Source organism: Adiantum capillus-veneris, chromosome 12 (assembly GCF_014529385.1).
Source record: "Adiantum capillus-veneris isolate H3 chromosome 12, ASM1452938v2, whole genome shotgun sequence".
Lineage (NCBI taxonomy): Eukaryota > Viridiplantae > Streptophyta > Polypodiopsida > Polypodiales > Pteridaceae > Adiantum > Adiantum capillus-veneris.
The window spans coordinates 120,412,949-120,437,811 of record NC_140942.1 but is presented as its reverse complement, the minus strand read 5'-3'; the positions used below and the strand labels follow the sequence as shown (position 1 = coordinate 120,437,811).

The 24,863-nt window shown below is 40.5% G+C and overlaps 1 pseudogene; it reads left to right on the top strand.

The window, feature by feature from the left end:
• Positions 1–904: 904 nt before the first annotated feature.
• On the top strand, positions 905–2,613 carry LOC147446427 (uncharacterized; annotated as a pseudogene).
• The last annotated feature ends 22,250 nt before the right edge of the window (positions 2,614–24,863 follow it).

Below are 24,863 nucleotides of genomic sequence, written 5' to 3'. Positions count from 1 at the left end.
CTGTACGAAAGAAGAATGCCAAAGGTACAGAGCCTTGGTATCCACTTACACGACGGTACCTTGGTAGATTGGTCTATGACGTATGTGTCAGACTAAATGATTTTTACTCTCATTTAAATGCATGATTTCAAAGCTTGTTAACGTATATTAATTTTAGATTCAAATGACAAAAGAAAAAGAAAAGCGAGTTGCTCTTATCAAACAAAGCTTGTGAGGAGAGAATTTGTGAGGAGATTACTCACAAATATCAGGATCGAATTGGAAAGGTATGTAGATAATACGAATTCACGGAATTCTCTTGAGAAAAATGTGCAAAAAGTTACTTAAGTACTTGTCATATGCAATATTAAATTTTTCAGTTGCTTAACATTGTTGATCCCAATCTTGGGACGGATTGGCTAGCAAGAGTTTTGTCTTTGAAATGGGGTCTTGATAGTTGGGCTATGTTGGAGAAGCTGAACTTAATAGCACTTCAAGACGCCCCTATGCAAAACAAGATTCATTGGGTTTCATTATTGGAAGCAGACAAGATTACAAGGAGTGCATATGGTTTGAAAAAGGGAGATCACGTCTTTCGCATGTAAGTATAGCTAAGATTAAAAGTACTAAATATATCATGCCTTTATATATAAGTCTAACTTTGTCTCCTCTTTTTATTTGGGAATGTAGCTGGCTTCGTAGAGAGGGTTTTTTGGCTCGGGTTTTTCAGAGGGCATTTCAGATTGTGTCAAATCTTTTGGATGTGCCAGGCGGGGTGCCTTTGCAGCATGACTGCACTCTTGCATTCTACTTTGAAGAAATTAAATTTGAGGCGAGGCCCTATCTATTTCCAATAGAGGTGTCTCTTGGAGTGAAGACTAAGGATATCGATAAGTAGGCATTAAAGAAGGTGGATACATTGAGAATGGCAGCACAACGTTTGGCTTTCAGGTGAATCACTAACTGACTTAGATATATAATATTCGTTGTTATTATTTCTTACATTTTTGTCACCTAATTGACCTTTGTAGATTCTTCATGTTCTTGGTTACCAAGAGTGTCTTGCCTGCCATGCCCTTTCTGGCTAGACAGTGGACTCAGCTAGCGATCCAAGACACAAGCATGTATCCCTCTACTATGCACACATTGACTCCTTGGGAGATAGATAATTGTCCATGGTGGATAGATATGGAGAAGGGCCATGTTCTTGGACGTGAAAGAGAGCTACAAGAGATATATCGAAGGATGTTGCGATGAAGGTTCCTCCAGTAGACATAGTAGAAGAGAGTCGTGCAGGTATGTTGGATCATGCTCATATTTACCTATCTAAAAGTTACAGTGATCTGATTTGAAGTTATCTATTTTAGCAATGTGCAACTCACAAAAGGAAAAGGAGAGGGTTGTGGATCAGATCATTGACGAGGAGGTGGAGCCACCTCCAGGTAAACTACAAAACATTTGTTAATGCTTTCCTTCCACGTGGTTGATGCATGGATTATTAAACCTCACTGTAATGTCTCAGTTGCTCCTGGCACGATCGTGGCTCGAAGGAGTATCTCTTTTGTTTATATTATGGAGTCTCCATCTCATTGTCTCTCTATTTCTATGGATACTCGATGCATGGCTATTGTTGGGGACTACATTGCCATTGCTGCAGACTATAGGGCGGGGATCCGTAATCTTGCATGGGTCCCTGTACACGAGCATCTCGTGCGGGCACGCTCTGACTCTATCTTGGATACCCGCGGCACGAAATCAGTTTCATGGGCTGCAGATTTGATTTTCTTATATCTTCCATTTGGTGGGTCCGTCTTAGGCTCCTCTACTTCACCTCGTTGGGACATTTGCACTGAGGATCATGTACGTGCTGGTGTTCATTTGGCATTCTCGACATTGGCGGATTCTGGATGGCTGTTGATCATGGTTTCTTTGGCAGGTCTATCTTGTTTATAGTCATGCAAAAAAATGTAATATTTGTGGTATTTATCATTGATATTTAGTTAAAATAACAGGAGAGGCCGTTGGCTGGGTGGAGAGATTTTCTCGTGCTTCGGAGATGGTGGTTCATCGACGCATTGTAGTGCTCCATCATGGAGCATATGGTTATGTGGAGAGTTTTGGTGGTCGTGTGGAGGTGATACATTTGTTTTTACATCAATATTTCAGCACTTTGTCTTGTTGTTTGCTCTAATCGTGTGTCTTGTTTTGCAGTGTAATTGCTCTATGCTATTTATGATTCACATAGTGGGTATGCATCCACCTTGCTTTGTATCAGAAAGCGCTGCCTTGTTCTCCCGTCTTGGTATGCACTCTTCGGATTCTTTTATGGTGCATCACCTTCCGGAGCTCTCTCAGGCTAGATCATTATCAGGTGAGCCGTTACGAGGAGGACTGCAAAGGAGCCATTCTTTCATTGCATGTTTTGTGGAGCTGCTTTGCCGACGAGGAGGTATTTGTTTGGAGCTTGGATGTGGCACAGCTCCTGTACTAGCAGCTTGCTTGGCTTCAGGACGAGCATGTGTTGCAGTCGACATTGATGAGCCACTGATTTCAGGATATGTGTTACCGTTGCTTCGCCCTAGAAAGCGGGGCAGAGAGGAGGCGTCCACCTCTTTAGATATTGATGATGAGTGACATGCCATCGCGTGTCAATCCCTTTGATGACTAGTGAGGGCCCCTCTTACTTTTGACATTGACATTGCTCTCATCTTTTTTGTCACTATTTTTGTATTAGCGCTGGTATTTATTGATCATCGATACTGCCTGTATTACTTGTTTGGTGTTTAACTTCACAATCTTTTTTTTTTAAATGGAAGTGCATTGCCGGTCTACGCAGAGCAGATGGCTAGAACCATGGCAGCAATTACGCGGTACAATTCTTGCATCCCTGAGAGGTATCAGAGACATAACGTATTCATCGATGATGAGTGCAAGTCATCATAAGAACAATGGATTTATAACATTGGTGGATGTTAAAATTCAAATTCATGTCTTGTTGTGTTCATAAGAATCTCGTTATATCACGATGAAAACTTTTAACAATTGATGTTCTAATATTTTGGATTGTGGATAAGTAGTATGTACTGTTTTGATGGATTTGGTTAAGGTTTAAAATCCTCATGTGAGGTGCCGTGAAGGCTTATGATTATTTTTGAAATATTGCTTCATGTACAAGGGAAACTATGTCCAATTTTTTTTAAAAGTACTATGTTTGTTTTGCTTTGTTTTTCGTGAGAGGAGGCATAATGGTTATGGCCATTTTTATTATTTTTTCAAGCGGTGATAATACCACAAATACTGATGTTCTAATACTTTGGATTGTGGATAAGTAGTATGTACTGTTTTGATGGATTTGGTTAAGATTTGAAATCCTCATGTGAGGTGCCGTGAAGGTTTATGGTTATTTTTGAAATAGTGCTTCATATACAAGGGAAACTATGTCCAATTTTTTTTAAAAGTACTATGTTTGTTTTGCTTTGTTTTTCGTGAGAGGAGATATAATGGTTATGGCCATTTTTATTATTTTTTCAAGCAGTGATAATACCACAACTACAGATGTTCTAATATTTTGGATTGTCGACAAGTAGTATGTATTATTTTGATGGATTTAGTTAAGGTTTAAAATCCTCATGTGAGGTGCCATGAAGGCTTATGATTATTTTTGAAATATTGCTTCATGTACAAGGGAAACTATGTCCAAATTTTTTTTAAAGTACTATGTTTGTTTTGCTTTGTTTTTCGTGAGAGGAGGCATAATGGTTACGGCCATTTTTATTATTTTTTCAAGCGATGATAATACCACAACTATAGATGTTCTAATATTCTAGATTATGGACAGATACTACGTACTCTATCGATGGATTTGGTTAAGATTTAAAATCCTCATGTGAGGTGCTGTGAAGGTTTATGGTTATTTTAGAAATATTGCTTCATATACAAGGAAAACTGTCTGTTTTTTTCAAAAGTACTATATATGTCCTGCGTAGTTTTTGGTGAGAAGTGTCATAATGATCATGGCCATTTTTTCTAGATAGGTGCCAATACCACAACATAGATCTTCGCTCGAGTTTTTCTTTGTTCGCAAAATCTTGCTCGGGCTATGGTAGGACTCATTTTCTCATAAGGAATAGAGATATCCTCATTATCCATAATACAAAGAAGACTTTGTTTTTCATCATGCTCTTCTTCAAGAAACATCTAGATCACTATCGTTGCTATCTTCCACCTCACTGTCATCATCCCCATTGTCTTCCTCTTCACTTAAGTACTCTTCTTCATCACTTTGCTCATCAAAATCAGCATCCAAAGATTTCTTTCTAGCCATGTGAAACCTCTTCTTATCACCCCTTCTATTGTAAAGAGTGATGATACCATGTTCCCAATCTTGTATATCTTTGGTTGCATGTAATCATGATCTTCCAAGGATGAGAGGGAAAGCACCAATACCCATGGGAGAACTTTAACATCAAATACATCCACCTCTAAGTCCTTTATAACTCCCAAGCACTTCACCCTTGATTGGTTGGCAAGTTTTATGAAAAAACCTAAATTCTCCACCATGGTGAGTCCCAACTTTGATACACAAGCTTGAGTAATAACACATACATGTGCACCTCCATCAATATATGCCTCTCCAATGCACTTTCTCTTATGTCATACATCTACAATCGGGCATATATCATGTATCTAATTCAAAGGTAGGACCCTCACAAACCCCTTGTAGGCTCCTTCTTCATGAAGTTGACTACATACCCACTCATGGAGATGTGTCCTAAGTTAAAGAGACAATGTAAGTATGTAGTTTCCCAAAGGTAAAATCTGACTTTCTACTCACCAAATCAGCCCTTAAACTATAATTTGGTTGACCTTCTCCCAAAGGAAATTTGCATGCATTGTAATGTTGTGTGTGTTTTCTCTTCTTCTTCTCTTTACCTGTGCTTGTTTTAACATGTTTCCCTCTTTTATGGTTGGGGCTTGCATCACTCATGTCATGTTCTCTTTTATTCTTTTTTACCTTTTTTTTTTCCTTCTCTTCATTGTCCAGCCACTTGGTCCTACTTCCCCTTTAATCTCAATACCATAATCTTGAGCTTGATAGGGAATTTATGAAGGAAGAGGAAACATATCACTTCTCCTTCTCTTTGGCTTGTCACATTGAGTGCTTTTATGACCCCATTCACCACAATTGTAACATTGAGTGCTTTTATGACCCCATTCACCACAATTGTAACATTGAAATATATCCCCTCTTTCAGCCATGCCTCTTCCTCTACCACCTATAAACCCCTCGTTGCTTCCATAGCTTTGGCCATATCCATCCCATCATATGCACACTAAGATTCTTCCGAGGATTCTTCAGAAGACCTATAACCTCTTGCATCTCCTTGCAAAAAGCATTCACATCATGAGAAGCATGTTGATCATAACCTGGCTCCCTGATGAGGACCCTTGGTTGCTCTACAGCTTCCACTTCAACCTTTGACTCAACATAGATTCCAAGTTGATGAAGACGCTATGCTTTCCCACTCTTTATTCTTTGCACTTTCAACTTCCTCCTTAAATGTCCTTGGTTGCTTAAGCTCACATTTAAGCACAAACTACTCCTTAGACTTGCAAGGAACCTATCCTTCTTCAACATGATTGGATTAATTTCAGACCCCAAAGATGTACAGCACGTTGTCCATAATGTATTGAATTCCTTCCAAGCCTTGAAAGACTGTTATACCTTTTGTGGGTCTTCCACCTATTGAAAGTGTGTAAGAAAAGCATATCTTACCATTTCATAAGTCATCATTTGAGGATGTTGGGATGTTTGTAGCTCCTTTTCGCAGCCTTCCAACCATTCCCTAACATCTCCCTTCAAGCCAAAGTAGAAGATTTGCAGCACCAATGCTGGGTATTGCTTATCAGTAAGAAGGCAAGAAAAGTCCATTTTCTCAATGAACCCTTTGGAACTTTCATTTGATTTCCCACTAAACTCCAAAAAACTAAATGCCATGTCTTCCAAAATCTATAAACGGAAGGTAGCTTGAAGCGATTCCTCATGGCAGGCACCAAAACACTGTTAGGCAAAAGAAAAAGTGGGACACTTCTATAGCTTTATAGCCTAAGAGTGTTCAAAATTCAACCTCTACACCAAAAAGTATACCAAATCACTCTTAGTAAACCCCAACCAAAAGGCCTATGCTCCCTTGGGAGTTTATAAGCACACGCCCACCCAAAGGACCATAGTACATAGGAGCAAAACCCAGTCAAAGCACGATTTTATAGCACACACCAACCAATGCATATGAAGACAAGGTCCTCCCCTTTCACAATTGAACATCACAAACCCAAAATTTCAATATAAACTCCACAATTCATGCCCTCCCAATCTGTCTGCACATAATATTCCACTAAGCCGCCATAGCCATAACCCTGCAAAGAACTAGTTGTAACTTGAAGATCACAACTTCAATTGGGGCACTTTAAAGCTTGGAATAAATTTTTGAAAATTACTGGCAAGATATGTAAAGAAGATCAAAATTGATTCTACATGCTTCTATGCTGTCCAGGTACGACTACATGTAGAGAAGGCAAGGCGAGGGCAAAAAATTGAATCCAAAATCATCAAGGAGGCACAATGAGATAAAACCTACAAATTTCTAAACTTTGGATGAATTTTTTTAGGTTTGTACATGAGTTTTAGTTATATACAAGTCTCACTTCAAAAAACTCGCTTATTACGGGCACTTACTGTAATGCGATAGCTGGCGTTACCTTAGCGACTTGCCTACATGTACATGTTCTTGCTTTAAAAAACCCATAAAATGAAAGCCCAAACATCATTTTGACATCGGGTGTCATGTCATATGTACAGATTTACAAAAAACGGGGTGTCAAAAATGCGTCCAACAATGTAAAGAGTTTCAAGAGAATTTGGAGCTGCTTCTTGAAGATTAAGATGTCAAGCAAGGACTAAAGACCGACTCAAATGAGGTGAAATGTGTTGTCTCATTGCTTTCTAAGCAACAAAGAACAAGGGACAAGACGATAGTAAACACTACAACTCCTTTCTCCTCAACTCCTGACGAAATGGGAAAGCCTGCTTTTTTAGATCCTACGTTTGATGAGTCCATGAGCTTGTGAAGGGAATGTGTGACAAGGTAAATCTTGCAAAGCTTGAAGAAAAAGGCCAACCAATAGGGTCACTTCCTAGGAAAAATCAACAGCCCAAAGAAAGGTTTGTCCATAGATGTATTTGGTGTGATAGGACAGACCATGGGATTGTGATGGTTTTAGTGATGCTTTGACAAAATATTTTTTTTTTAAGGATGGTAAAATCCACTTACAAGATATAGGTCTACCAAACTAAATTTGGGAAGGGGGGAATGCAAACCTTAGTTGAAGATATGGCAACTAACCATGCCACCTCTTCAATTGAGGCAGCTACTTATGGAGTGAAAATTGAGCATCTTAGTGATGAAGAGGTAAGTGATCACCATGGAAGACTTTGTTCAAATATTATGGCTAAAAAATAAAAGCTTACAAAAGAGATTCTACATGAAGTAGGTGATTGTTTATGTCTAGAAACAAGGTGGAGTGATCTAATGGACTCAATGTTCGTGCATGCCTACATTACAAACTTCCAAAGCCATGAAGCCATTATAGAGAAAAAATGTAGGCATGAAAATGGTGATAAAGGGCCTTCAAAATGAGCTACAAGAAAAGCAGGAAGGAATGATGTAGCACCTCCGCAAGCACCACCAACACAAGAGGAACATTCACCGGAAGTGACCATGGAGGAGTCTACAACAAGGAAGAAGAAGGAGCCAATAAAAGGTAAGCCAAAAGGACCACCTTACAAACTACAATATGACATTGAGCTTGCTACAAACTTGAAGAAAGTGCTATACATGAGGATTTTGAATAGAAAATTTGATTTTGCTTTGAAAGAGGTATACTTGGCATAGCGAAGCGTAAGTTCCATGTAGAAATTATCAAAATCATGAAGAGAAAGAGGCAAACACTTGGAGAGGCTATTTGCCGACAAGATGAAAGCAATACTATGAACACACGAGGAGTACATGTGCAAGCTAAAGAAGGTAATGAAGCTTCATGGTAGGATGCTACCAATTTTTCTTGAAAGGTAAGACAAGTGAAATTTGTTGACGATGGGGAAGGAGCTCAAAGCATTCCTAGGAGCCACTATTCTAGAAGCCATTGGGAGCGAGCTACTATAGAGACATTGGTCAAGGTGGGTGATCTTGAAGAACCATTTTTTGCCTTAATTGACCATGGGTCTGAAATAAATATAATGTCAAAAAGCCTCTACAACAAATGTAAATGGCTAATGAGCACGAAACATGGTTGGATAGTCAAAGTGGCAAACAATTCATCAGGTGAATTGTATGCAGTATGTCCAAGTGTAAAGGTGACAATAAGTGATGTAAAGGTTGAACAAAATTCTTTATACATGACACGTCTTCATATCATCTTATCCTTGGGTAGCCCTGCATTGTGGGGGTTCAATAAGGTAATGGATGATGCTTCAGCTTATGCCACGATACGAAGCAAAGATGGTAAACGTGTTGTTCAATTTCTCACAGTTTATGTAAACCATGAAAGAAATTGTGACCATCTCAGAGAGCATTCTTTACCAGAGGTGAGTAACGAGTTTCATGACCATAGGAAAATGATGGGTTTTGGCCAAGTACCATCGTAAACCAAGATTACAATGGTACAAAAAAAACAAGGTTCTCGCATGATCCAAAAATGGGTGAAACGTTTTATATGGGATCCTTAGCAACAAGGAATGGATCAGTATGTTTTACAAGGCTTGAGGAATTGAAGAGATGTAAGAGGCAATATGTACATATGTACAAATAGGCATGAAAGAGAGTGGGTTATTAGAGCTTAGGAAAATGTTTTGGGTTTGTGTAAGCAAGTTTCTTTTGTAGATACTATGGAGGAGATTGGTCATAATTGACTCTAGTTTGCACCTTGGGAATGAATTTTTGGAAATATATTTGTCATAGAAGCCTTTAAAGAAAACCAATGTTCCAAGCAAACAATTGGCCCAAAAGTCTATGTTGACACTAAATACAAGAGTATAGTAAAGAAGGTGAAACCTGTAGCTTCACCCTTACCACCCAACAACAAGGAAAATATTAAACATGCTTCTTTGCAACCAAGTTTAAGGAATCTTAAAAATGTTGGGCTTCTTTGCAAGCATTCCTTGGAATAACTTTGTCTCCTTATGTCTTTTTACGAGTTGCAGATTGGTTGTGAGGAGTTTCTAGCACATGAGGGGACAAAGTTCTTCAAAGAAATGCTTTTTTTTTTAAATGGTAAATTTTTTGCATTTGAACCACATGATGAGATAGGATGTGTTGATCCTTCTATTGTAGCTCCTATGGTAATTCTTACAATATTTCATGTGTCTTGGAATCTATGACTTATTTTGGTTCTATAGGCTCATTTGCCAAAGTTAGTAGAGATAATAAAAATGATGCTTTATGCTTTATTTAAGATATGCAACTGACGAAGGAAATTTGGAATGGCGGCCTCTACACCAAAACAAACTCCATTGCGCCACAAGGGAAATGAGATGAGGGCACCACCTAGTCTTGGAAGCGTGGACTAGGACCGCTACAGAGAGAGAGAGAGAGAGAGAGAGAGAGAGAGAGAGAGAGAGAGAGAGAGAGAGAGAGAGAGAGAGAGAGATCACTATGAATGAAGCATTAACCGTGGTGTGTGTACAAGGAATGGATGACTTCAAACACTCCCAACACAAATAGCATATAGATTACCAAACAGTCACTCAAGGATTAGCCAAGATCACATCAAGCACTCTCACACGCATATAAAACATTTCTCTTAATTAACATAAGTAAGAGGAGGAGAGGTTACTAGCATGAAACAATTTGCACTCTAGGATGTGCAAGAATAGAGTGAATGAATGAGCTTATGGGCTCATGGTGAGTGATACAAAGGCTCAATGGGCTGAGGGAGGCTTGAAATTACAAAGGGGAAGGCCTCTTTATATAGGAAAGAGAGTGATTAGGAGTGAGGTTAAGATACAAGTGTAATTTGTACAAATGAAGCTTGATTAGGGACATTCAACCAATGAAGAAGCTCCTTCCAAGTGATTTGTTGACCAATTAGCTCCATCATCACTTGTGTTGTCTTCACTCCTTCCTCCATAGCTTGAGTCCAAGAGCTTCCTTATTTTAAAATGTAAAGAATCTACATAAAATCAATACATATCTAGTAATAATAGAAAGGGGTTGAGTGAGAACTTATGAATTACAACAAGATTAAGCATGACTTGAGAGGTGATTAGAAGAGGAACTTTGATGGGTTTTTGAGCTTGAGAGAGAGGAGGAAGGAGAGGAGGGTGAGAAGACTAATGGCTGATTTTAAAGAAGGTCTCAATGTGGAAAAGGAAGGGTGTGTGTGTGTAAAGGTAGGGGGGTGGTCTCCACCACAGTTGAAAAAACTGCCGTCCACCATTTTGGCCATATCTCCTAGACCGTAGATGCAAAAATTATTAAAAAAATATGGCCAGAATCTTCAGCTCGTCAGTTACAACTTTGATGAAGACAACTTTTCTTGGATCGGAGTGGAAGTATTTTTTTAAAAATTCAACAAAATCATGTGCCTGGTTTCTTCCTTTACCAAGTCTTCCACTTGGGTCCCATTTGTTTGAATCATCATATGGCTCCAAAGCCATGATGATATGAGCCACTCATGACCCTTGAATCATGGGTGTATGGCTCCACAACCACATCATATCTTTTCTTTTCACATTTACATATTTTCCCTTCCCTTTACCACTAGGTTCTCCCTCTACCTTTCACCTCCGGTGAACTAGTCAAGAAAAAATCATTTTTTTAAAATTTTTCCAAGAGGTTGTTCTCACTCTTTCTTTTATTGTAAACCTCTAGAAGCAAGGAAAACCAACAAAATATGATAAACAAAAATTTGTGATAGGCTCGGATCATAGCCCCCCCAAACCTGGCTAGGGGTATTTATGCCTCTAGCCTACTTTCTTTGATCTTGAGCTGACCTTATCCTGATGTGATAAGGCTTTAGACGCCATCCATTTGTCCGGGTCTTGTGCACTTTACCATCAATGTCTTGAAGTCTGTAAGAGCCATTTTTGAACTTTTTGGTGACCAAGAACGGGCCTTCCCATCGGAAAAGAAACTTTCCATCCTTGCGAGTGTCGAAGCGATTGTCATATCGAAGCACCAGAGATCCCTTTTTGATGTCTTTGGATGCTAGCTTTTTGTTGAACTTTTCTCTGCGCTTCTCTGCTTCTTGAGAATAGTGGTTGATGGCTTCTTCACGATCCAATTGCAGCCTCTCTAGATCCATGATCCTTTGATGTACTTTCTCCTTTTGAGAGCCTTCCTGGCTACCCAATATTCGAAGACTTGTTAACTTCACTTCAATGGGCAAAAGCGCCTCCTTTCCATAAACCAAATGAAAGGGTGTGTACCCTAATGTGGTTTTGAAGGAGGTTCTATAGGCCCATAGAGCTCCATTCAGGTGTTTGTCCCAATCTTGGCGCCTGGCATGTACCTGTTTGGTGAGAATTTTGCAAATGATTCCATTTACCTTTTCCACCAAACCATTGCACTGAGGGTAGTAAGGAGTAGAGTGTTGATGCTGAATATTTAGCTTCTTCATGAGTTCTCCTACCAACTCTGCTCTAAACCCTGGTCCTCTATCAGATAGTATTTCAAGAGGGGTGCCAAACCGGCAACAGATGTGGTCAAAGATGAACTGACTCACATCCTTAGCAGTAATTCTATTGGTCGGCATAGCCTCAGCCCATCTAGTCATGTAGTCTACTCCCATGATGATATACTCTTTACCTGACTGAGTGCGTGGTAGAGGCCCTATGGCATCAATTCCCCACTTCTTAAAGGGCCCATATACCTTTATTGGGTTCTGAGGTTCAGCTATGAGCCGTCGTGGTCCTGCTTTCTGACATTCATCACATGTTTGACACCAATATTTGACATCACGATGAAGACTTGGCCAAGTAAACCCAGCTTGTAGAACCTTTCTACTAGTGACGTCGTGTGCAAAGTGTCCTCCACACATATCATCGTGACAAGCTTTTAAAATCTCTTCAATTTCACTCTTCAAAGGAACTCTCCTAAGCACACTATCCTTACCAAGACAATACAAGTCATCATTTACTATGCGATACCTGGTAGCCTTCCTAGCTAACCATCGCCTTTCCCCTGCATTCAAGTGTTTAGGAGCCTCTCCTTGCTCCAGAATGTGCATAATATCTTCCAAGTCCTCCTTGCCTTGCTGAAGTGGAAGTTTGATGGCCACTGCTCCCACTATTGACTCATTTAACTTTGATGATGCTAGGTGGTCTGCATCCTTGTTCTGGTCTCTTGGTACATGATGTACTTGTGCCTCCCTAAATCTCCTCATAAGAGCTTTTGCTTCTCTCATTTTAGTAGAGAGACGGGCATTTTTGCAAGCCCATGTACCTTGCATTTGCCTTACCAAAAGCATGGAGTCACCAAAAGCGTTTAATCTCTTAATTGAATTATCGAGGCACCAGCAAAGGCCATGAGTTAGAGCATGATATTCTGCTTCATTGTTGGAGTGGACATCTTCTAGAGTGATCCCTTCACCATGGATCCTCTCTCCCAATGGGGATAAGACCACGATGCCTGCAGCTGCCTTATCCTTGGTTCTCTTGTATGCTCCATCAAAGTAGAGGCTATAAGCATTGACCAAAGCCTCTAGAGCTGGAGGTGGTGGAAGTTCCTTTCTCTTCAAATGGCAAACTTTTTCATAGCACTTGTTTGTTAAAATGTCGGCTAAGCATGCTCGAGTTGTTCTTTCAACATGTATTGTATAATCAAACTCTTGAAGTCGCACCACCCACTTTGCTATTTTGTCAGAGATTTCCATATGTTGTAGTGCATAGGGAAACATATCCTCCACATTGATAATTACAAACCTCTTCGGCAGCAAGTATGGCCGAAATTTGGTTACCGCAAACATGAGAGCTAACACTAGCTGTTCCTTTAGGGTGTAGGCCTTCTCTGTGTTTTCCATGAGGCGGCTAGCAAAATACACAGGCCTCATAAAGGAGGTTTTTGGATCTTTTTGTAGGAGGGCAGCACCAATGGCTTCTTCTCCCACACTAGGGTTTACAAAGAATGTTTCTTCCCAACAAGGTTGGAGGATTACAGGGAGTGACCCTAACATTTTTTTAATCTCTCTAAAATGCCCTTCACTTTCTTCACTCCAAACAAGCGTCTCTTGACGAGTCAGCTGTTGTAGAGGAAATATCACTTGGGAGAGTAAGTGTATGAATCTACTCAAATATCTTAGCTTTTGCAAGAAGGAGATTAATTGTTTGATGGAAGTTGGGGAAGGTAGATTTAGCAATGTTTCTATCTTTTCATAATCTACCTTGATTCCATCAATGGACACTACATGCCCTAATAGTGTAACCTTGCTTTCCGCAATGTGACATTTGTCCTTGTTTAGTTGTCCACCCAGCTTAGCTAAACGAGTAAATCCTTCATCAATCTTGCCGAGATGCATACTTTTGGAGCTGTAAATACAAAAGTCATCTATGAAAACCCTTATGGACTTACCAAAGTAAGGTTGGAAGACCATGTTCATGAATCGTTGAAAGGTGGCTGGAGCGTTGGTGAGACCAAAAGGCATGACTCGAAATGCAAAACATCCCCATGGTGTGATGAAAGTAGTCTTTTTCTGGTCCTCCTCTGCAATGCGTATTTGAAAGTAGCCAGAGTAGCCATCACACACTGTGTATCTCTCATGGCCTGCTACTTCATTTAGAATCTCATCTTGAAATGGGAGAGGGAAGTAGTCCCTCTTTGTTGCAGCATTTAGTGGCTTGTAATCCACGCACACTCGCCATTTACCATTCGTCTTTGGCCTCACCACTACTGGGGAGACCCATTCTGAATTTTCTACTGGGTATATGAATCCTGCTTCTAAGAGTCTCTTCACCTCAGACAACAGTGCATTTTGTTGCACAACTCCTAATCTTCTTAGTTTTTGTACTACTGGCTTGCTCCCTTCTTTTAGATGGATATGATGCTTCACTACCGTGACACCTGTAATGTGAGTGTAATCAGAAATAAACAATGATGCATGCTTCTTGAGAACATTTACATAACCCTCCTTTTCTTCTTCCTTTATATCCTTGGATAACATCTCCTCTAGGCTGGCATCCCACACATTCTCCATTTGGATCCTTGGGTTGTCTTCTGATGAGGTAGTTTCCTTTATGGTGACGCCCATGACTTCGAGAGTGCTATCACTCTCTTCACTTGAACTCTCTTCCTCGTCCATGGATGAGGAGCATCCACTTGAGCTCCACTCATCAGCTAACGTCTCTAGTTCAAGGTTCTCTTGTCGCCCATTCTTTAGGTTATAAACCACCTTCCGACTATGGCCACCCATGCGAGGCCTCAACTCCAAGTCTCCTGTTGCCCAATCTTGCCTAGCTCCTATACCCATGAGCCAAGGTCGTCCTAAAATAAGGGGGTATCCTTCTCCCTTTACTGGCATCACATAAGCATCAACCTCTGTAGTGATTCCAAAAACAGAAACTCTCAAAGCTTTCACTACACCCACACAAGTGACAGAGACATTATTGGCCATTTTTGCCCTAAAGTTTGATGATTCCATTACCGCTAAACCCAATTGATGCATTAGCTTTTCTGTCATGACACAAACCTCTGCTCCACTGTCAATGTAAGTTTTTGGAATCCGTTGTCCCTTGATTTGAGCCTCCACCAAAGGCACTATATCCTTGAGACCATATGCTTTGATTACACTTACTAGCTTACTTCGCTTTGCCCTCGTGCTCACCATTTTTGACCATTGTCGTCGAAGCTTTGGGGAGATATAAAGTAGTTGTGGCCAAGTAATCTTTGGTCCTTGAGAACTCACATCAGCTGTCAAGTCATAAGGTTGTGTCCGAGATCCCATAGGGAAATCAGAGATGTCAATTTGAGACCTAGTACGAGTCTTTCTCTTCTTGGCTTCATCTTTAGTTGCCCGAGATGTACTTGCTTCATTGCTTGCATCCTTGCTTGTTTCTTTACCTACTTCATCTTGGACACGCACACGTTTGATAGGCATTGTAGCCACTTCATCTATCTTCATCTTCCCTTTAGCTATTTCTTCCTGGTTGCTTCTGCCCTTGAGGACCTCCTCCATCCTTATGATGCTCACATTTGGTTGAGTAGCAGGGGCTTGAGCTTGAGCACGAGGTGGCTGCAAAATTTGAGGTTGCGGTTGCTCTTGTGCTTGAGCTCTAGCACGGGGTGGACTTACTTGTTGTCGAGGACCTCTGACAGGGTAGTCATATCTTCTGGGATGAGGGAAATTATACATGCCGTGGCCAATTTCCCCACAATTGTAACACAACATTTCCCTTGCTTGACGTCGCATTGGTGGCCGATTCCCACCATTTCCCTCAATAGGCCTTCTTACACCCTGCACAAGATTTACTCTCAACCCCTCTAGCTGGTTTGTGAGATTGTTTATTTGTTGGAGCATATCTTCTTGTTGACCTCTATTGAGGTCTGGTGCATTAGGCACATTTGGAGGTATGTGAGAAGCTTCCATAGTTGTGATATTGCCTCCCAAAGCTAGCTGGCCAGCTTGGGCTTGATAGAGAATCTTTCTATTCTTTTCCCTAGCAATTCTTAAGGCATCTTCAAAAGCATTTGGAAATTTGCCCTTTACCTTCTCCCTTAGCAAGGGGTACAAACCTGAGATAAATCAATCCTTTTGGAGGCAATTGGGAGCTCGCTCACCAGGGTTTAGTGAGTCTGACCATTGCCCCCAAAGTTTCAGAAAACCTTCCTCATAGGTTGCATAACCATGAGGGTCAACTTGATGAAGGGACAGAAGCCGTTGCCATAGTTCTTCTGCCGAATTGGCTCGTTGAAATCTTCGTAGGAAAGCCACCTTCAATCCCTCCCAATCAATTCTTTGGGTTGGATCTAGAGCCTGGAACCATACCCTAGCTTCTTCTTTGAGCACCAAAGGAAAAGCTCTCAATTTCAATGCTTCGTCATCCCTCCCGGAGACAAGGAAAGCCATCTCCAAGTTATCCAAAAAATCCCCAGCATTTTCCCCACTACGCCCAAAAAAATTTGGGAAAGCCATCATAAAAGTGGGTTGCCTTCCTCTCAATACAGCACAAAGATGAAAACGTCTAGGCCCAAATCATATCTTATTAAGGGTAGAATAAATGGATTGATAGATGCATTAATCTCAGCTAGACGACGAGGGCCTAGTAAGTCCCTTATGATGTTTTGGAACCTAAGCTTTGTGCTAGCTATTATATGCACAGTTTGTCTAGCAAGAGGTTGGAAAGGTCCATATAAATCCCTATGATTCATGGAGTATGCTTAAAGCAAGATGAAGATGTGAACATCAAAAGATACATTATACTCCAAAATGGGAAATATTATAGGGTCAGGGGACAGCAATATCTCTCTCAACCTCTCAGCTCCAAAATAGAAGACCAATCTTTGTTGGAAAAAAATCTTTCTATCAATGTGCACATTCACCCTAATATTCTGAACTGATTGAAAGTTGTAGAAAATGGGATTATTCATTGGTGCATTAATTACAAACTTCCATGAAGCACTTCATTGAAGTTGAGCTCTCTTGGATCCCACCATTTGAGAGATGCGAAGAATTTGCTCACCAGTGATTAGCCTAGCTTTGGTGTGACCATCTTCAGCTTTGTAGAGTTCATAGGGTTCGATGGCTACCCTCTCAACCACCTTGAGCCTTCTTGCTAGTAGTAGTTGGAGTGCATCACCATATGTAGCCTCTTGCCAATACCGCACCCCATTGATGTGTAGCTCCCCCTCCAAAAACTTGTTAATACCCGAGTTTGAGAGTGCTTTCACCACCTGAAGTCGAGGCTTCAAAGGAAGGGTCTTCACACTAGCCACAAAGCACTCCACACAATTTTTTGACCTAGGGACTTGATGACTACAAGATTTTCCTTGAAGCAAAGAAGGGTGTGTGTAGTTAACTCTCTTTACCCGCATACGTGCCGTTTGTCGATAAAGACGCTTCTTTTCTCAAGCTTCTTGGGGAGACCATAGTGGAAGTCTCGGAGAATTTGATGGATCTTCCTTCATAGGATTGATAGAGCGCTGCTTGAGAACTCCTCAGTGGGGGCACCAATTTATGACGAAGGAAATTTGGAATGGCGGCCTCTACACCAAAACAAACTCCATTGCGCCACAAGGGAAATGAGATGAGGGCACCACCTAGTCTTGGAAGCGTGGACTAGGACCGCTACACACACACACACACACACAGAGAGAGAGAGAGAGAGAGAGAGAGAGAGAGAGAGAGAGAGAGAGAGAGAGAGATCACTATGAATGAAGCATTAACCGTGGTGTGTGTACAAGGAATGGATGACTTCAAACACTCCCAACACAAATAGCATAGAGATTACCAAACAGTCACTCAAGGATTAGCCAAGATCACATCAAGCACTCTCACACGCATATAAAACATTTCTCTTAATTAACATAAGTAAGAGGAGGAGAGGTTACTAGCATGAAACAATTTGCACTCTAGGATGTGCAAGAATAGAGTGAATGAATGAGCTTATGGGCTCATGGTAAGTGATACAAAGGCTCAATGGGCTGAGGGAGGCTTGAAATTACAAAGGGGAAGGCCTCTTTATATAGGAAAGAGAGTGATTAGGAGTGAGGTTAAGATACAAGTGTAATTTGTACAAATGAAGCTTGATTAAGGACATTCAACCAATGAAGAAGCTCCTTCCAAGTGATTTGTTGACCAATTAGCTCCATCATCACTTGTGTTGTCTTCACTCCTTCCTCCATAGCTTGAGTCCAAGAGCTTCCTTATTTTAAAATGTAAAGAATCTACATAAAATCAATACATATTTAGTAATAATAGAAAGGGGTTGAGTGAGAACTTATGAATTACAACAAGATTAAGCATGACTTGAGAGGTGATTAGAAGAGGAACTTTGATGGGTTTTTGAGCTTGAGAGAGAGGAGGAAGGAGAGGAGGGTGAGAAGACTAATGGCTGATTTTAAAGAAGGTCTCAATGTGGAAAAGGAAGGGTGTGTGTGTGTAAAGGTAGGGGGGTGGTCTCCACCACAGTTGAAAAAACTGCCGTCCACCATTTTGGCCATATCTCCTAGATCGTAGATGCAAAAATTATAAAAAAAATATGGCCAGAATCTTCAGCTCGTCAGTTACAACTTTGATGAAGACAACTTTTCTTGGATCGGAGTGGAAGTATTTTTTAAAAATTCAACAAAATCATGTGCCTGGTTTCTTCCTTTACCAAGTTTTCCACTTGGGTCCCATTTGTTTGAATCATCATATGGCTCCAAAGCCATGATGATATGAGCCACTCATGACCCTTGAATCATGGGTGCATGGCTCCACAACCACAACATATCTTTTCTTTTCACATTTACATATTTTCCCTTCCCTTTGCCACTAGGTTCTCCCTCTACCTTTCACCTCCGGTGAACTAGTCAAGAAAAAATCATTTTTTAAAATTTTTCCAAGAGGTTGTTCTCACTCTTTCTTTTATTGTAAACCTCTAGAAGCAAGGAAAACCAACAAAATATGATAAACAAAAATTTGTGATAGGCTCGGATCACAACCAATGAACAAAGTGACAATTAGGAATGTAGTTACAGGTCCAATCGTGGAAGAGTTTGCAGAGGTGTTTGCAAGGAGGGCTATCTACTCAATGGGGAATCTCTACTTAGGGCATGATCAATTTTAGTTCTCTACTCAACAACCATGAGGACACCTTTAGGTTTGGTAAGAATGTGTACCTTGCCGCAAGGAGAAACCAACTCAGTTGCATATATGATGAATGCAATGAATAAGGTCTTATGTGACTTCACTACTCAAATCACAATGTCTTTCGTTGATGATTTTCCTATCAAAGGATGTGAAGAAGGTGAGCAAGAGGAAGCTTTGGATCTCAGGGGGTCACACAAGTTTGTGGAAAATCACATAAATGATTGTGATACAATTTTGTCTAGGTTCAAGGAAGTGGATCTTACTTTTCATGAAAAAAGTCTATATTTGGTGTCAATGAAGTGCTCATTGTGGGACACATGTGCAGGCCATATGGTAGGAAACCTTGTCCAACAAAGGTAGATGACATCCAAAGAATGAAAGAAACATGCACTAGCATCATAAGGTTAGAAGATTCCTGGGAGCACGTGTCTTTTATGTTATTTGAATTCCACATTATGCACATGTAGTTGATCCTCTTTATCAATTGATTAGAAATGTTCAAAAGTTCAAATGGAGAGATGCACATGTAAAAGCCATGAAAATGCCAAAGGAGTTGCTCAAGTTGGCACCAGCTTTGAGAAAGGTAAGCTATGAGTATAGAAGGCCAGTAATTGTGGTAGTAGACACCATTCCTACAAGAATTGGATGGGCAATCGAGAAAAATGATGAAGAAGGACACATGTATGTGGTGAGATTTGGAGTAAAGATACTAGTGCTCGCCAAGGAAACTATCCACATATAAAGAGAGAGTGTGGGGTATGGTTACAGCCTTAAAAAAGGGAAAAGAGTACCTAATTGGTGCATGTGTGGTTGTAGAAATAGATTTTCTACCACTTCTTGGGATGATTTCAAGCTGATCAACCCCATACATTGCTATGTTGTAGTGGATTGTCTAAATTAAGTCCTTAAATCCCAAGTTTAAGCACATTGTAGGCAAAAACAATACAGTGTAAGATATGCTATCAAGGGCAAGGTATGAAGACGAGTTATAGATGATTGATGAGGGTGATGATGTGGGCACAAAGCTCTATCTTATCTCTCATGTCAAAAGTATCTAATCCACTTGAATTGTCCTTGAAAGATATTTATGAAGGCGATTGGCTCCTTATTGGAAGCTAATTGAGTACTCTAGCAAAACAGAATCTTTGGTTATGAAGACGAGTTATAGATGATTAATGAGGGTGATGATGTGGGTACAAAGCTCTATCTTATCTCTCATGTCAAAAGTAGCTAATCCACTTGAATTGTCCTTGAAAGATATTTATGAAGGCGATTGGCTCCTTATTGGAAGCTAATTGAGTACTCTAGCAAAATAGAATCTTTGGTTTGAACAATAGTTCAAGAGGATACAAAGAAAAGCATATGGGTACTTTTTGAGGTATGGTTACTTGTGGAAGCATCTAAAAACAAAAGGGTGCTACACCACAAAGGGTTATATGTAAAAAAGAGACTCAAGTAAAGCTCATGCAAGAGTTTCATGAGATTGTATGAGCTGGGTAAAGGGGTGTGTGGGCAACCTTCTCTAAGTTGAAAGACAAATACTCATGGAAGGGTATGTATAAAGATATATCTCACTTTGTAGAGTCGTGTGTAACTTGTCAAATTTATTCAAATGTACAACATCATAATGGGTTGCACCGTACATATCCACTAGCCATGCACTATAAATGGGTTGTGGATCTAGGGACAATACCTTTAGGACTTTGGCAGATGAGAAACTTAGCTCTTGTACAAGAGGACCTAACTAACCAGGTTGAAGGACGAGCATTAAGAGCAAAACACACAGAAGCTATATGCAAATTACTTCTAATGATGTGATTTTTCATTATGGTTGTGTGGGAAAGATCACTATAGACAGAGGTGAACAAGATCTCGAGGAAGCAAGGGAGTTCTTTTCCAGATTAGGAATCAAGCTTTCCCTTGATACAACTTACAACCCTAACGGCAATGGAAAGAGTAAAAGAGGGCATCCTCCTATCATCAAAGCTTTGGCCAAGGCTTGTGAAGGAAGAGTTGTTGAGTAGATGAAATTTTTACCATATGCTTTATGGGTTGATCGTACAACACATAGCTCAGTAACTGGCTATATGCTTGCAGAGATAATGTATGGTCAAAATCCAGTGATGCAATTGAAGATACAAATTCCACATGGAATGTACTACCTTGGCAACATGGGCTTAATAGGGAAGAGCTTCTTGCATTTCATATAAGGCAACTAGAGAGAAGACCTATAGACATTGAAGCTGCAAAAGAGTGACTAAAAATTGCAAGGTTAAAAAACAAGGACTACTCTGATAAGTGACACCAGCTCAGAAGAAAAGCGGTTGACAAAGGTGATTGGGTTTTAGTGTATAATAGTATCTTTAATAGCCATACACAGTCATGTGTAAGTTCTCAAAGATGGTTTAAATCGTATATTGTAAAAATGTGCATGAAAATGCTACTTACAACTGTTTTGAACTAGATGGGATGGAAGTAAAGGTTCCCATTGCAGGGAAAAGGGTCAAAGTATTTAAGAAAGGAGAAGATAGAGATCCAAAAGTTGTTGAGAAAGAGAAAGAGTAAAAAACAGGTGAAGATCAAAGTGAAGATAAAGCTTTGGAATCTATCAAAGAAGATGAAATCTTGTAAGATCTACAAGGAAATTTCACTTGCAAAAATTCAAACGTGGCATATACTAGAGGATGTGCAGGTTTAGAGGGGGTAGATCTCCTGTTGTGGCATGAACATAGTGGGAATGAATGCTATGATATTTATTTTGCGACTTTTTAGATGCATAATTTCCCATAATGTACATATGCATTTTTAAGTATAAGGATAAGCTTTCTATCTCAAGGGTATCATATTCTTACTTTACCCTTAGAAAGTAATGTGGGAATAGACGTCAACAGCCGCGCCTCTTTAACGTGAGGAAAACATCATTGGTGCTTTTTTAAAACTATCCCATTATCACCTCACACTAGCTAGATCCTATAGCTAGTGTGATTTCCAATATATATATTTTTCATATTTTTCTCATATTTATTTTTGATAGCTACTAGGAGGTATCAAATCGTAGAGGGACACTATCTTGCATAATTTTCAAAGTTGCGCTTATTTTAATTCATTATTGAAAATATGCTTACAAATTTTGTCAAAACGACAAATGTCATGCTTTCATATTGCATGAGGTGTCCATTGGAATCAAATGGAAGTCTACGCTAAGGAAGCCACTAGTAGACTTTTGCTACCAGAAAGATACACTATTTTGATGATTTTTTAAACACATAGTCTCCATCCAAATTGGGGAAAACATATAAAATGAGGGTTGTAGCCCATGAGCTGCATTTGTGGCACCTATTTTCATTTTTTTATTTGGAGCCACGATTGCGGAGATATGCTCAAAATGGTGGACCCCAGTCTGCCCACATCATGCAGAAACAAAAAATTTCAAACTTTGCCAGCTCCTGTTTAAACCAGCTCCTCTCTCTCTTGTGTAACCCTTGGGGGTTCCCTTCACCTATAAAAGGGGACCTCTTCTTTCTTGAAAACCATTCAATAGAGGGTGAGAGGATTAATGCCTAATTGTACTTAGCCATAAACATAAACTTAAGCCCTACACTTTTCCCTTGAGAAAGACTAGCCAATCTTGTAAGCATTCCCTGCAAGATCAACTCTAATCAAAGAAGGACTTGAATTTGGTGCATCAGTCAAAGCTTGAAGTATTTCCTCTCCTTCTTGCTCCATCAAATGGGAAAATAAACCTCGAAGGGTTTGTCAAATAAGGTGTGTTTTTCTTTGTGATTTTTTTGGTTTCTTTTTGTTTTGTTTTTCATCTCTAGCCCAACCTATATCTCTAACTTTATCTCCAAATATATTCCCAAATGTATCTATCATCCTCTTTTAATTCTATACCCACTCTTACCTCTACGTCTCTCTTGTGTCCTAATTGTTTGTATTAAAGGCATTCAAGCTACAACACTCTGCCAAAGCAATGTTCAACCTTCTTGGGGGGCTATGCTAATGCACAAAGTGAGTAGCCATATCTTCACACTCTCAGAAAATACCTCTCACTCTTATAAGCTCATTCTCTCTACAAACTCTAGGTTCTCCTTGCTACAGGTACATCTCTCCCCGCAGCATCTTTATTGCCTACCCAAGGGGTCATGGACTCAGGCCATGGGCCGAGTGCTAGGTGCGGACTGGGGGGTTCTAAAAATGGATGGCCACGGGCCTATATAATGGAGGTAGGAAGGAGAACCCTCTATGAAGTTCCTTGGGTTATTAGATAAAATGTATTGGAACTTACTCCTTTGTTTAAGCTTTGCTCCTCTTTTGAAAAGCATGTTATACCTTGGATTCATGCTAGAAGGGGTCCCTACAAGAAGACTTGGTGGCAAAAGGTGTTTTAGGCTATTTTGGACTCTTTGAACCAAATGTTTTCATGTAGGCACTTGTAGAAAACTTCAAAATCAGATAAAACATATTGGTAAGACCAACTTTGCTTTTTACAGCATTTGATTCTAAGTTACAAGTCAAAAGTTATGGTAAAACAATGTGCAACTCTCATAGCAATGGCAAGTGGAAACTATTATCAACAGGTAAAGCAAGAAGTGATTTTCTCTCTTATCCTTATCCACTTTCTAGAAGATGAATGAGAGTCCAAGGTTACATGCATGTGAAGAAATCTTGTCTTAAAATCAAATATCTGACCAACCCAAATGATTTTCTTATATTAAATTGAACACTTAATGTGGGAGAATAAACGGGAACAAGGGTTAAGATATAGATGTGCTTATAGATCTATTTCAGCACGGGGCCAATGGAAAAGGGGCCCAAATGAGAAAAGGTCTATCAAAGAGCAAGGTTAACCAATGGAGCAAAAGACCTTAGGGTTGTCTTCATTAAAGCCTCCAAAGGTAAGTGTTAAAAGCCTTAAGACATAGTCTTTAGATTTTTACTCTTTAGTCACTAAGGTCCAAGCAGGCAAGGGGGAAACTTGCTTCAGCTAGGGTTGTGCTTAAGCAAGGGGCCTGCCTGCTTACCAAGTTCAAATTACTTGCTATTAATGAGGGGGAGAGCCCTACAAAGGAGGGAGGTGGATAGTATGTGAGCACCTCACCAAGGACCCATACTCTTATGAAAGGAAAGGGGCCACATGTAAAGTGTAGAGGCACATTGCTCAAGCAAGCAAGGGGGCATCTTGCTTAAGCAAGGGCTGTGCTTAAACAAGGGGGGTGCTAGCTTAACCTCACAAGAGGGAAAGAAGGTGTTGGGGTATAGGCGCTTGTGCCTTGCCCGGCCGCCCAGAGTCTGGGCGCCCACTGACTTGTATACCTTATACATAGCATAAGTGTATAGGGGGCTGCTCACTCTTTTGAGTCTCCCCACCCACATCGTGTCTGTCTCCTTCTCTCTCTCTCACTCTCCGTCTGTGGTGCTCCCCGATCCCCTTCAATTGGTATCAGAGCTATGGTGACCGCGGAGAGCACGACGGCTTTGAGAGCTTCGAGGCGATAGCTCGCTCGCTCTCGACGGTGGAGTTCGATCGCGGAGTTTCACGGAGAGCGATTTTAGCTTGAGGAGCATTGTCTTTGGAGCTTAGGAGCTTGGTGTGGTCAAGCTTGGTCGAGGAGGCGGTTGCGGCTTCCTTGGTGAGAGGAGCTTTTGAGCTCAGTGGAGCTCGTTAGAGAAGTGCTCGGCGAAGGAGAGCTTGACATTCGAGTGCTTGGATGCTGTTGTGGCAGAGCTCTTGTGTTGGAGCTTGCATTGAGAGGACATTGCATCACGCAGAGTGGAGCAGGAGCAAGTTCAAGACTGTGTGCAGCTCGTTTTTGCCATTTTCGGGCTCTAAAACGCAGTTTTTTGCGTAGCTCCGTCATACAGAGTCAGATCTACATGATCCAGGAGTCTAGGTCAGGGTTTTGGCACGCTCCGGACGCGATGGTGATGTCTATTTGCTGAAATTATGCTTTGAATTACAGCAGGTACAGCAGCAAGTTTATTTGTGCACTCTCGGGTCCCAAAAACACTGTTTTTGGCATAGCTTTCACACCCGGACTCGG